This window comes from Protopterus annectens, chromosome 3.part1 (assembly GCF_019279795.1).
Source record: "Protopterus annectens isolate FY-2018-M chromosome 3.part1, PAN1.0, whole genome shotgun sequence".
Lineage (NCBI taxonomy): Eukaryota > Metazoa > Chordata > Ceratodontiformes > Protopteridae > Protopterus > Protopterus annectens.
Window position 1 is genome coordinate 392,947,634 of NC_056732.1, and position 13,006 is coordinate 392,960,639.

Here is a 13,006-nt window from a genome sequence, read left to right on the forward strand (position 1 = left end):
ACCAGAGCTGCGCATTGAACTGGAGAACCTCTTGCTGTGAGGCAGCAACACTAACCGCTGCTCCACCGTGGCCGCCCATCACATTACTATTAACATTTGTCTTAAATATCACATTACTGCTAACATTTGTCTTAAATATCACATTACTGCTAACATTTGTCTTAAATATCACATTACTGCTAACATTTGTCTTAAATATCACATTACTATTAACATTTGTCTTAAATATCACATTACTGCTAACATTTGTCTTAAATATCATATTACTGCTAACATTTGTCTTAAATGTCACATTACTGCTAACATTTGTCTTAAATATCACATTACTGCTAACATTTGTCTTAAATATCACATTACTGCTAACATTTGTCTTAAATATCACATTACTGCTAACATTTGTCTTAAATGTCACATGACTGCTAACATTTGTCTTAAATATCACATTACTGCTAACATTTGTCTTAAATATCACATTACTGCTAACATTTGTCTTAAATGTCACATGACTGCTAACATTTGTCTTAAATATCACATTACTGCTAACATTTGTCTTAAATATCACATTACTGCTAACATTTGTCTTAAATATCACATTACTGCTAACATTTGTCTTAAATATCACATTACTGCTAACATTTGTCTTAAATATCACATTACTGCTAACATTTGTCTTAAATATCACATTACTGCTAACATTTGTCTTAAATATCACATTACTGCTAACATTTGTCTTAAATGTCACATGACTGCTAACATTTGTCTTAAATATCACATTACTGCTAACATTTGTCTAAAATGTCACATTACTGCTAACATTTGTCTTAAATATCACATTACTGCTAACATTTGTCTTAAATATCACATTACTGCTAACATTTGTCTTAAATATCACATTACTGCTAACATTTGTCTTAAATATCACATTACTATTAACATTTGTCTTAAATATCACATTACTATTAACATTTGTCTTAAATATCACATTACTGCTAACATTTGTCTTAAATATCACATTACTGCTAACATTTGTCTTAAATATCACATTACTGCTAACATATGTCTTAAATGTCACATTACTGCTAACATTTGTCTTAAATATCACATTACTGCTAACATTTGTCTTAAATGTCACATTACTGCTAACATTTGTCTTAAATATCACATTACTGCTAACATTTGTCTTAAATGTCACATGACTGCTAACATTTGTCTTAAATATCACATTACTGCTAACATTTGTCTTAAATGTCACATGACTGCTAACATTTGTCTTAAATATCACATTACTGCTAACATTTGTCTTAAATATCACATTACTGCTAACATTTGTCTTAAATATCACATTACTATTAACATTTGTCTTAAATATCACATTACTATTAACATTTGTCTTAAATATCACATTACTGCTAACATTTGTCTTAAATATCACATTACTGCTAACATTTGTCTTAAATATCACATTACTGCTAACATTTGTCTTAAATGTCACATTACTGCTAACATTTGTCTTAAATATCACATTACTGCTAACATTTGTCTTAAATGTCACATGACTGCTAACATTTGTCTTAAATATCACATTACTGCTAACATTTGTCTTAAATATCACATTACTGCTAACATTTGTCTTAAATATCACATTACTGCTAACATTTGTCTTAAATATCACATTACTATTAACATTTGTCTTAAATATCACATTACTGCTAACATTTGTCTTAAATATCACATTACTGCTAACATTTGTCTTAAATGTCACATTACTGCTAACATTTGTCTTAAATATCACATTACTGCTAACATTTGTCTTAAATGTCACATGACTGCTAACATTTGTCTTAAATATCACATTACTGCTAACATTTGTCTTAAATGTCACATGACTGCTAACATTTGTCTTAAATATCACATGACTGCTAACATTTGTCTTAAATATCACATTACTGCTAACATTTGTCTTAAATATCACATTACTATTAACATTTGTCTTAAATATCACATTACTATTAACATTTGTCTTAAATATCACATTACTGCTAACATTTGTCTTAAATATCACATTACTGCTAACATTTGTCTTAAATATCACATTACTGCTAACATTTGTCTTAAATATCACATTACTGCTAACATTTGTCTTAAATATCACATTACTGCTAACATTTGTCTTAAATGTCACATTACTGCTAACATTTGTCTTAAATATCACATTACTATTAACATTTGTCTTAAATATCACATTACTGCTAACATTTGTCTTAAATGTCACATTACTGCTAACATTTGTCTTAAATATCACATTACTGCTAACATTTGTCTTAAATGTCACATGACTGCTAACATTTGTCTTAAATATCACATTACTGCTAACATTTGTCTTAAATGTCACATGACTGCTAACATTTGTCTTAAATATCACATTACTGCTAACATTTGTCTTAAATATCACATGACTGCTAACATTTGTCTTAAATATCACATTACTGCTAACATTTGTCTTAAATATCACATTACTGCTAACATTTGTCTTAAATATCACATTACTATTAACATTTGTCTTAAATATCACATTACTATTAACATTTGTCTTAAATATCACATTACTGCTAACATTTGTCTTAAATATCACATTACTGCTAACATTTGTCTTAAATATCACATTACTGCTAACATTTGTCTTAAATGTCACATTACTGCTAACATTTGTCTTAAATATCACATTACTGCTAACATTTGTCTTAAATGTCACATTACTGCTAACATTTGTCTTAAATATCACATTACTATTAACATTTGTCTTAAATATCACATTACTGCTAACATTTGTCTTAAATGTCACATTACTATTAACATTTGTCTTAAATATCACATTACTGCTAACATTTGTCTTAAATATCACATTACTGCTAACATTTGTCTTAAATATCACATTACTGCTAACATTTTGCCATTACCTTGATCATTTTGCAGCCACTCTCTCCCCCTCTTTCAGTCAAAGTTACTGGGATATTATATTTCAGTAAAAGTGATAATACCCAGTTTAGATATCACCATCTAAACTGTCAGTTGTATCATCTTGTTTTCTACTCAGTCATCAATGTTATAATTACTTGCACTTTATTTTTATTGATGTTTATTTTCGGGGCAGAGCACTGATGTCCATGGATGATTTCAGACTCCGCCCAGGAGAAGTGTCTGGTTAAGTGGCTTGCTCAGAGTAAAATAGGCAGTGGAGGCTGAGGGAATCAAACCTTGCACTCACTATTTAAATACAATCACCTAAGAACTGCGCTTTTAGACTTTCCCTGCTAAAAGCTTGACTTCCATCATACCTATACAGGTACCAAACAGAAACATTCATTTCTGTCATAGGAGGTTAAAGAAGAGACAACCACTTTGCAACAAGATAACCTGTAATTCATGCAATCAAGAACTAGAATGACCATTAGTCAGGTGACTTGCCCAAAGAGCATTGCTAGTGATCACAGGGGAACAGACTGTTCACTAGGGATATTTGCACTTAATAATCAGGCATATTACCTACATCTGTAATGCTACATGTACTTGTAAATGGTGCTAAAGCACGAATGACAGAAGTTTTTCCTGTCTGCGTATATCCATGAGCTCTTATGTGGGGCCTGGGGGATTGGGGGGCTACACAGATAAAAGCTGGGATTAAAGTATAATGTGTCTCACTGGCGAGGTAGGTAGAGTTTCACTGACCAGATGCGTGGGTTCATAGACATAGTCTGGGCTAATTACCACCATGGTCTTTATAAGACTAGCCATGCAAGCCAACCTATTTGTGTCCCTATGTATCATGGACATTTATTAGTTGCAGGTATGTTAATTAGGAGGTTTATAGAGGTAATGTAGGGCATGTTGGTTTAGGCATTACTGTGTGCCTCTACCAGAGACATAGGGGCCAATCCCAGGGTGAATTTTTGATTTCCCATCCATTGGTTACGGTTACACTTAAATAGGGTCAGGGGTGGACTCTGCTTCACATGGATGGGAGCCTTTTCCAGAACATGAGGATTCTCTGACATAAACATCTGTCTCACCAACATGTTTTAATTTATATCACAAGCAAAATCTAAATCCTTGGATCTAGTGGTTCTGATGCTGTTTATTTTGCAAAATTTCATCAGAGCTGGATCTGTGTATGCCTTGTATGCTAAGCACAGGTCGCCTTCCAGTAAAATGTAGGAGACGGAGTACAGAGATAGGGCTTTAAGGCGATCTGTATAGGACAATCTGTTTATACCATGGATTCTTCTTGTAAGGAACTTTTATGGTCATTCAGACTGTTGCATATGTTTGGTAAGATACATGTTGAAGGGGGGGGGGAATCCTGCTCAATGATGGGTCTGATAAGGGCCGACTAAAGTGGATCAGTGACTTCCTTGGACCTGGATGCCATGCGCTTACTTATAAGTTGGGTGACATAGAATCATTTTCTTGATAACTTGGCCATATATTGATTAGAGGCCAGACTGTTGTCTACATATGTTCCCAGATTCTGGACTATGGTCATCTCTTAGGGGTGACATATCAATGGAGTATTTAGCCTGGGTAGCAGTTTTCCCAAAAGGACTATAAAGCATTTCCTGGCATTGAGTTTTAATCCATAATTTTGGCTCCAGTCAATCTGTGACTTTGGCATCCAGTGTAAGAATGTACAGAGTGAGAGATAGATTGGAAGGCCAGCATATGGAGTAAGAAAACGCACTGCTGCAGAGCATACAACCATGAGGACAGGTGTTCACGCTTGCACTATAGTAAGGGAGATATCAAGCTGAAAAAAGTGTTCACACCTGCACTATAGTAAGGGAGATATCAAGCAGAGTGTTCAAACCTGCACTATAGTAAGGGAGATATCAAGCTGAAAAAAGTGTTCACACCTACAGTATAGTAAGGGAGATATCGAGCTGAAAAAGTGTTCACACTTACACTATAGTAAGGGAGATATCAAGCTGAAAAAAGTGTTCACACCTACACTATAGTAAGGGAGATATCAAGCTGAAAAAAGTGTTCACACCTACAGTATAGTAAGGGAGATATCGAGCTGAAAAAGTGTTCACTCTTACACTATAGTAAGGGAGATATCAAGCTGAAAAAAATGTTCACACCTACACTATAGTAAGGGAGATATCAAGCTGAAAAAAGTGTTCACACCTACAGTATAGTAAGGGAGATATCGAGCTGAAAAAGTGTTCACACTTACACTATAGTAAGGGAGATATCAAGCTGAAAAAAGTGTTCACACCTACACTATAGTAAGGGAGATATTGAGCTGAAAAAAGTGTTCACACCTACAGTATAGTAAGGGCGATATCGAGCTGAAAAAGTGTTCACACTTACACTATAGTAAGGGAGATATCAAGCTGAAAAAAGTGTTCACACCTACAGTATAGTAAGGGAGATATCGAGCTGAAAAAGTGTTCACACTTACACTATAGTAAGGGAGATATCAAGCTGAAAAAAGTTTTCACACCTACAGTATAGTAAGGGAGATATCGAGCTGAAAAAGTGTTCACACTTACACTATAGTAAGGGAGATATCAAGCTGAAAAAAATGTTCACACCTACACTATAGTAAGGGAGATATCAAGCTGAAAAAAGTGTTCACACCTACAGTATAGTAAGGGCGATATCGAGCTGAAAAAGTGTTCACACTTACACTATAGTAAGGGAGATATCAAGCTGAAAAAAATGTTCACACCTACACTATAGGAAGGGAGATATCAAGCTGAAAAAAGTTTTCACACCTACAGTATAGTAAGGGAGATATCAAGCTGAAAAAAGTGTTCACACCTACACTATAGTAAGGGAGATATCAAGCTGAAAATATGTTCCCAGATTCCTGACTATGGTCATCTCCTAGGGGTGACATGCCAATGGAGTATTTAGCCTAGGTAGCAGTTTTCCCAAAAGGCACTATAAAGCATTTCCTGGCATGAGTTTTAATCCATAACTTTGGCTCCAGTCAATCTGTGACTTTGGCATTCAGTGTAAGAATATACAGACTGAGAAAAAGATTGCAATGCCAGTATATGGAGTAAGAAAATGCACTGCTGCAGAGCATACAAGCGTGAGGACAGGTGTTCACACCTGCACTATAGTAAGGGAGATATCAAGCTGAAAAAGGTGTTCACACACACACACTACAGTAAGGGAGATATCAAGCTGAGTGTTCACACCTGCACTATAGTAAGGGAGATATCAAGGTGAAAAAAGTGCTCACACCTGCACTACAGTAAGGGAGATGTCATGCTGAAAAAATGTTCACACCTGCACTATAGTAAGGGGGATATCAAGCTGAAAAAAGTGTTCTCACCTGCACTATATTAAGGGAGATATCAAGCTAAAAAAGTGTTCTCACCTACACTATGGTAAGGGAGATAGCAAGCTGAGAAAAGTGTTCACACCTACACTATAGTAAGGGAGATATCAAGCTGAGTGTTCACACCTGCATTATAGTAAGGGGGATATCAAGCTGAGTGTTCACACCTACACTATAGTAAGGGAGATATCAAGCTGTAAAATGTGTTCACACCTGTACTATATTAAGGGAGATATCAATCTTAAAAAAGTGCTCACACCTGCACTATACTAAGGGAGATATCAAGCTGAAAAAAGTGTTCACACCTACACTATAGTAATGGAGATATCAAGCTAAAAACGTGTTCTCACCTACACTATAGTAAGGGAGATATCAAGCTGAGTGTTCACACTTGCACTACAGTAAGGGGGATATCAAGCTGAAAAAAAGTGTTCACACCTACACTATAGTAAGGGAGATATCAAGCTGAAAAAAGTGGTCACACCTGCACTATACTAAGGGAGATATCAAGCTGAAAAAAGTGTTCACACCTGCACTATACTAAAGGAGATATCAAGTTGAAAAAAAGTGTTCACACCTGCACTATAGTAAGGGAGATATCTAGCTAAAAATAGTGTTCACACCTGCACTATAGTAAGGGAGATATCAAGCTGAAACAAGTGTTCACACCTGCAATATAGTAAGGGAAATATCAAGCTGAAAAAAGTGTTCACACCTATACTATAGTAAGGGAGATATCAAGCTGAAAAAAAGTGTTCACACCTACACTGTAGTAAGGGGGATATATCAAGCTGAAAAAGTGTTCACACCTACACTATAGTAAGGGAGATATCAAACTGAAAAAAAGTGTTCACACCTGCACTATAGTAAGGGAGATATCAAGCTGAAAAAAGTGTTCACACCTGCACTATACTAAGGGAGATATCAAGATAAAAAAGTATTCACACCTGCACTATAGTAAGGGAGATATCAAGCTGAAAAAAGTGTTCACACCTGCACTATAGTAAGGGGGATATCAAGCTGAAAAAAGTGTTCACACCTACACTATAGTAAGTGAGATAGCAAGCTGAGAAAAGTGTTCTCACCTACACTATAGTAAGGGAGATAGCAAGCTGAGAAAAGTGTTCACACCTACACTATAGTAAGGGAGATATCAAGCTGAAAAATGTGTTCACACCTACACTATAGTAAGGGAGATATCAAGCTGAAAAAAGTGCTCACACCTGCACTATATTAAGAGAGATATCAAGCTGAAAAACGTGTTCACACCTACCCTGTAGTAAGGGAGATATCAAGCTGAAAAACGTGTTCACACCTACACTATAGTAAGGGAGATATCAAGCTGAAAATATCTTCCCAGATTCCTGACTATGGTCATCTCTTAGGGGTGACATATCAGTGGAGTATTTAGCCTAGGTAGCAGTTTTCCCAAAAGGCACTATAAAGCATTTCCTGGCATTGAGTTTTAATACATAACTTTGGCTCCAGTCAATCTGTGACTTTGGCATTCAGTGTAAGAATATACAGACTGAGAAATAGATTGCAAGGCCAGCATATAGAGTAAGAAAATGCACTGCTGCAGAGCATACAAGCGTGAGGACAGGTGTTCACACCTGCACTATAGTAAGGGAGATATCAAGCTGAAAAAAGTGTTCATACCAACACTACAGTAAGGGAGATATCAAGGTGAAAAAAGTGCTCACACCTGCATTACAGTAAGGGAGATATCAAGCTGAAAAAGTGTTCACACCTGCACTATAGTAAGGGAGATATCAAGCTGAAAAAAGTGTTCATACCTACACTATAGTAAGGGAGATATCAAGCTGAAAAAAGTGTTCACACCTACACTATAGTAAGGGAGATATCAAGCTGAAAAAAGTGTTCACACCTGCACTATAGTAAGGGAGATATCAAGCTGAAAAAAGTGTTCATACCTACACTACAGTAAGGGAGATAATCAAGCTGAGTGTTCACACTTGCACTATAGTAAGGGAGATATCAAGCTGAAAAAAGTGCTCACACCTGCACTACAGTAAGGGAGATATCAAGCTGAAAAAAGTGCTCACACCTGCACTACAGTAAGGGAGATATCAAGGTGAAAAAAGTGCTCACACCTGCACTACAGTAAGGGAGATATCAAGGTGAAAAAAGTGCTCACACCTGCACTACAGTAAGGGAGATATCAAGCTGAAAAAAGTGTTCACACCTGCACTATTGTAAGGGAGATATCAAGCTGAAAAAAGTGTTCACACCAACACTATAGTAAGGGAGATATCAAGCTGAAAAAAGTGTTCACACCTGCACTATAGTAAGGGAGATATCAAGCTGAAAAAAGTGCTCACACCTGCACTACAGTAAGGGAGATATCAAGGTGAAAAAAGTGCTCACACCTGCACTACAGTAAGGGAGCTATCAAGCTGAAAAAAGTGTTCACACCTGCACTATTGTAAGGGAGATATCAAGCTAAAAAAAGTGTTCACACCAACACTATAGTAAGGGAGACATCAAGCTGAAAAAAGTGTTCACACCTACAGTATAGTAAGGGAGATATCGAGCTGAAAAAGTGTTCACACTTACACTATAGTAAGGGAGATATCAAGCTGAAAAAAGTGTTCACACCTACACTATAGTAAGGGAGATATTGAGCTGAAAAAAGTGTTCACACCTACAGTATAGTAAGGGAGATATCGAGCTGAAAAAAGTGCTGCACTATGTATGCAAGCTGTTGCCATACAAAAGATGAGACTTTAATTTGACTTGTTATTCTTTTGTAATGTTTTCATTTCTGTATTGGCTACATAGACAAACACCTCCGTGGGCTTGACACAGTTTGTGTTAAAGTGACACGGTTAGTTTGGGTACAGGAATACATAGCATATCAGGATAAGCTAGGATAATGTGGTCCATCATCAAAAGGGATGGAAATAAGATGTGCCCAGCTGAAACATCCAATAGTTTATTTATTTATTTAACATTTGTATATCAGGAAAGTCTGACTTGGAATGAAGGCAAGTTTCAGCGGAGGCCTGGGGAGAAACCCTCCAGATGCATGTCTTTGAAATGTGGGAGGAAACTGAAGCACCCAGGGGAAACCCACACGAATGTAAGGAGGACATGCAGACTCCACACAGAAGGCACTCCTGCCAAGAATCAAACCAGGGAACCTCTTGATGTGAGGTGACAGTGCTACCACTGCATCATCCAAGACATATGTAAGCATGGAACTTCCTATTTGGCAAAAAGCCACAAGTCACACATTATTTGTTTTTCAGGCATTACATAAAAAAAAGGTCAGACAGGAAACCGGCAGCTAGACTGCTTAAAAAGAATAAATTCCTATTGGAGACTGTCATTCAAGAAACAGTGGGTCTTTTAAACAGGGAGTAGTGAAGTAAAGGCAGCACTGAAGAAAGAACTGAACATTTTGCTGGCCCATTTCAAAACCTGAAGCAGGGGGAATCATTCTTCCAGCCTATTCTCCTAATGTAGTACTACTATGGTGATATAAATCAATATATTTTTTTAAATTAACTTTACTTTCATATCACAACATAGAACTCTGAATATTTTCTGTAAATTATGAAAAAGTCTATCATGTGCAATGCAACGTTTCTTATTCTAAAAATAAAATGAGACTTGAAACATATGTATAACTTTAACTGATATGACACATACCTTGACCAGTATTTGCAAATCTGTTCCGGCAGTTTGCGTGCTCAACTCGTGTAGTTTTGATTTCGATTTTTAGGTCAGAAATGAGACTTGAAACATATGTATAGCTTTAAATGATATGACACATACCTCAACCAGTATTTGCAAATCTGTTCTGTCAGTTTGTGTGCTCAACTCGTGTAGTTTTGATTTCGATTTTTAGGTCAGTATCATGGCTGTCATTCCGCATGAGCTGTTATGCACATCTGGCTTACATACTGAGGCATCTCTGGTTTACCCTAAATTATTTTCAGCTTTAAAAACATTTTTCAAGGAGGATGCTACAAAATGAAATGCATTAATCATGTTGATATACTTCCATTTATATAGTGTTTATGATTTGGATTTAGTAACATTCATTTTAAAACTCTCAAACCGCTGATTTTTATTTTGCAAGTCATTTTGATTTGTTTAAGTATCACAGTGATATTGTGGTCTCTGCTTTATTCATGAACTAATTTTCATGGGTTAGTGTGCTATATTATCCATGTATTCCAACTCCTACTTTGATTATAATTTTAATTTACAGAATTAATTTTAAATATTTAATATCAGTGACATTCCAGTAGGTCTTGCAGCTGTTATGCATTTATGCTGTCATGTATTACGTGCATCCAAGAATCATGAATGATCTGGTGTTAAACTGAACATATCAGTGCAAGGCTAATATAAACAACTTGTGAAGCAGACTATGAAAATAAAGGCCATTATCAGATGTTCACCCATTCCATATGGTTAAAGGTGAAATCAGTGAAATAGCTGGCATGCATTTCCACTGTCTTGATTCCTGTATGAATTTCTTGAGTGCTAGTAGTATGTTTACACTGTACCTTCAATGTTGACATTATGGTTTCATTTGTTCTTCATTAAGTACATTCACTAGAGCCAGGTTTGCAATGCTCAACTGAACCTCTTTTCTTCTAGAACTACATTCCTTAACAGAATGAGCGCATGGATATGAATTATCTAAAAATGGCACCACTTTGCATCATTTGTTTACTTTAATCATCACATCTCTCTCACCAAATCAAAGGCTGCATATATAGTCCTGAGGTTTACACTTTCATAGCAGTTAATTGCAAAGGGCATTGCTGCATCTATATATAAACACAATACTCGCAAGTTATTTACACTAAATAAGTAAATGTGAAAAAACACAAAATACTCCCAATGTACACAGGACGTAGCTTTAATAAAAAATAAAAGAAAAAGTAAGCGCTTTCACAGACATACACTGTCGCTTCATCAGACAAACTTTAAAATGCATCAAATGTTTAAATAGGAATGAATAGAACCAATTTGTTCCAATTAATTAATCAATCAAGTAATAAAATTAGTAGATGCAATTCAAGTAAAACACATACTTAATTTTAGAATATATACAACTTACAAAAATATAGATGCAACTTGCAAAAATATATATAAAAACACATATATATGTAGATAGATGCTTCTAACTAAAACTAATGTTTAAGCCTTTTCAGTTTCAAAAAGGGTTTATTTCTTTTTCAGAGTAACCCCTCTGCAAAAACTCCTGTTTAAGCTTAACCAGAGCATTGTGTGCCTCTGAGTCATAGTTGTGCAGTCTAAGTGTCCTATAGACTTGTCCTTTAAGCACATTATGTGCTATATGCCTAGGATGCATACTATTTCTATGTAGTAGTGCATTCTTTGTTGGTTTTTTGTAAATACTACTATGGACCTGATTCAAATCGGATTTAGTAAGGAGTACATCTAAAAAAATCTATTTCGGTTGTGGAACATTTACAACTAAATTTTAAAAAATTAGTACTCCTGTTCATGTAAGTAATCAATTCCTCAAGTTCCATATTATTTCCTTTCCAAAGCATAAAGACATTGTCCACAAAACGGACATACCATGCAGTATGGTCACTTAGACAATTGCTTGGAGCGAAGATGGTTGTCTGTTCCCATTGGGTCAAAGTTAAGTTGGCGTAGCTATTGGCACAAGCTATGCTCATAGCTACGCCAACCTTTTGTATAAAATAGTCTCCTTCAAAAAGAAATAAATTATTTTCAAGAATGACTTCCAATAAACTACATACAAGTTTTACATCATCATTTGTAAGGCATCTTTGCCCATTAAGAAAATATCTAACCATCTCAATGCCACAGTCATTAGGAATGGACGTAAAAAGTGACTATATCTAAGGTCACAAACATATAGTCACTATCCATTGTCTAAATCCTGTTATAAAGTTGTTCTAAAAAACTTTTAGTATCTCTTAAAATAGTATGACATTCTTCTAGAAAAGGATGTAACCTGTTTTCAACATAAATGAGTGTGGGAGGTTGGCGTAATGATTAAGGTGCTTACCTTAGAAACACAAGGTGCAGGGTTTGATTCTGACATGGGGTAATTGGCTAGGCTTGAAATGGACCATAAGGGCAGTTAGCCTAGTACTAAACTATGAACCTATGAACCTATACATCGATAGAGCTTCAGTACACCAACCACCACCAGAGACAATGGGTCTCATAGGTGGGGGAACCCTGTTCTTGTGTATTTTATGTAGTCCATATATTTTAGGAATGACAGGATATGATGTATTGAAATATTTAAATAAGCTCTCATCTATTAAACCTGTCATTAAAGATCAAATACAAGAAAATAAACGTTCTCCATAATCCTATTAACAATATGTTTAGATATGCAACTGTAAGTGCTAGTGTCTTGCAACAATAGCTTCATTTGATTGATATAAACCTCTCTATCCAAGATAACAATACCATTGCCTTTGCCCGCAGGTTTAATATCAATGGAATGTAGTTCTTTTAGTGCATTTAAAGTATTATAATCACTTTGAGACATATTACAAAAACCAAGTCTAGTGCCCTTATCAAACAAAGACCTAAATTCATTTTCACATACATCAATAAAAGTTTGTACTGTTGGATCAATAATGGACATAAATGTGCTAGGTC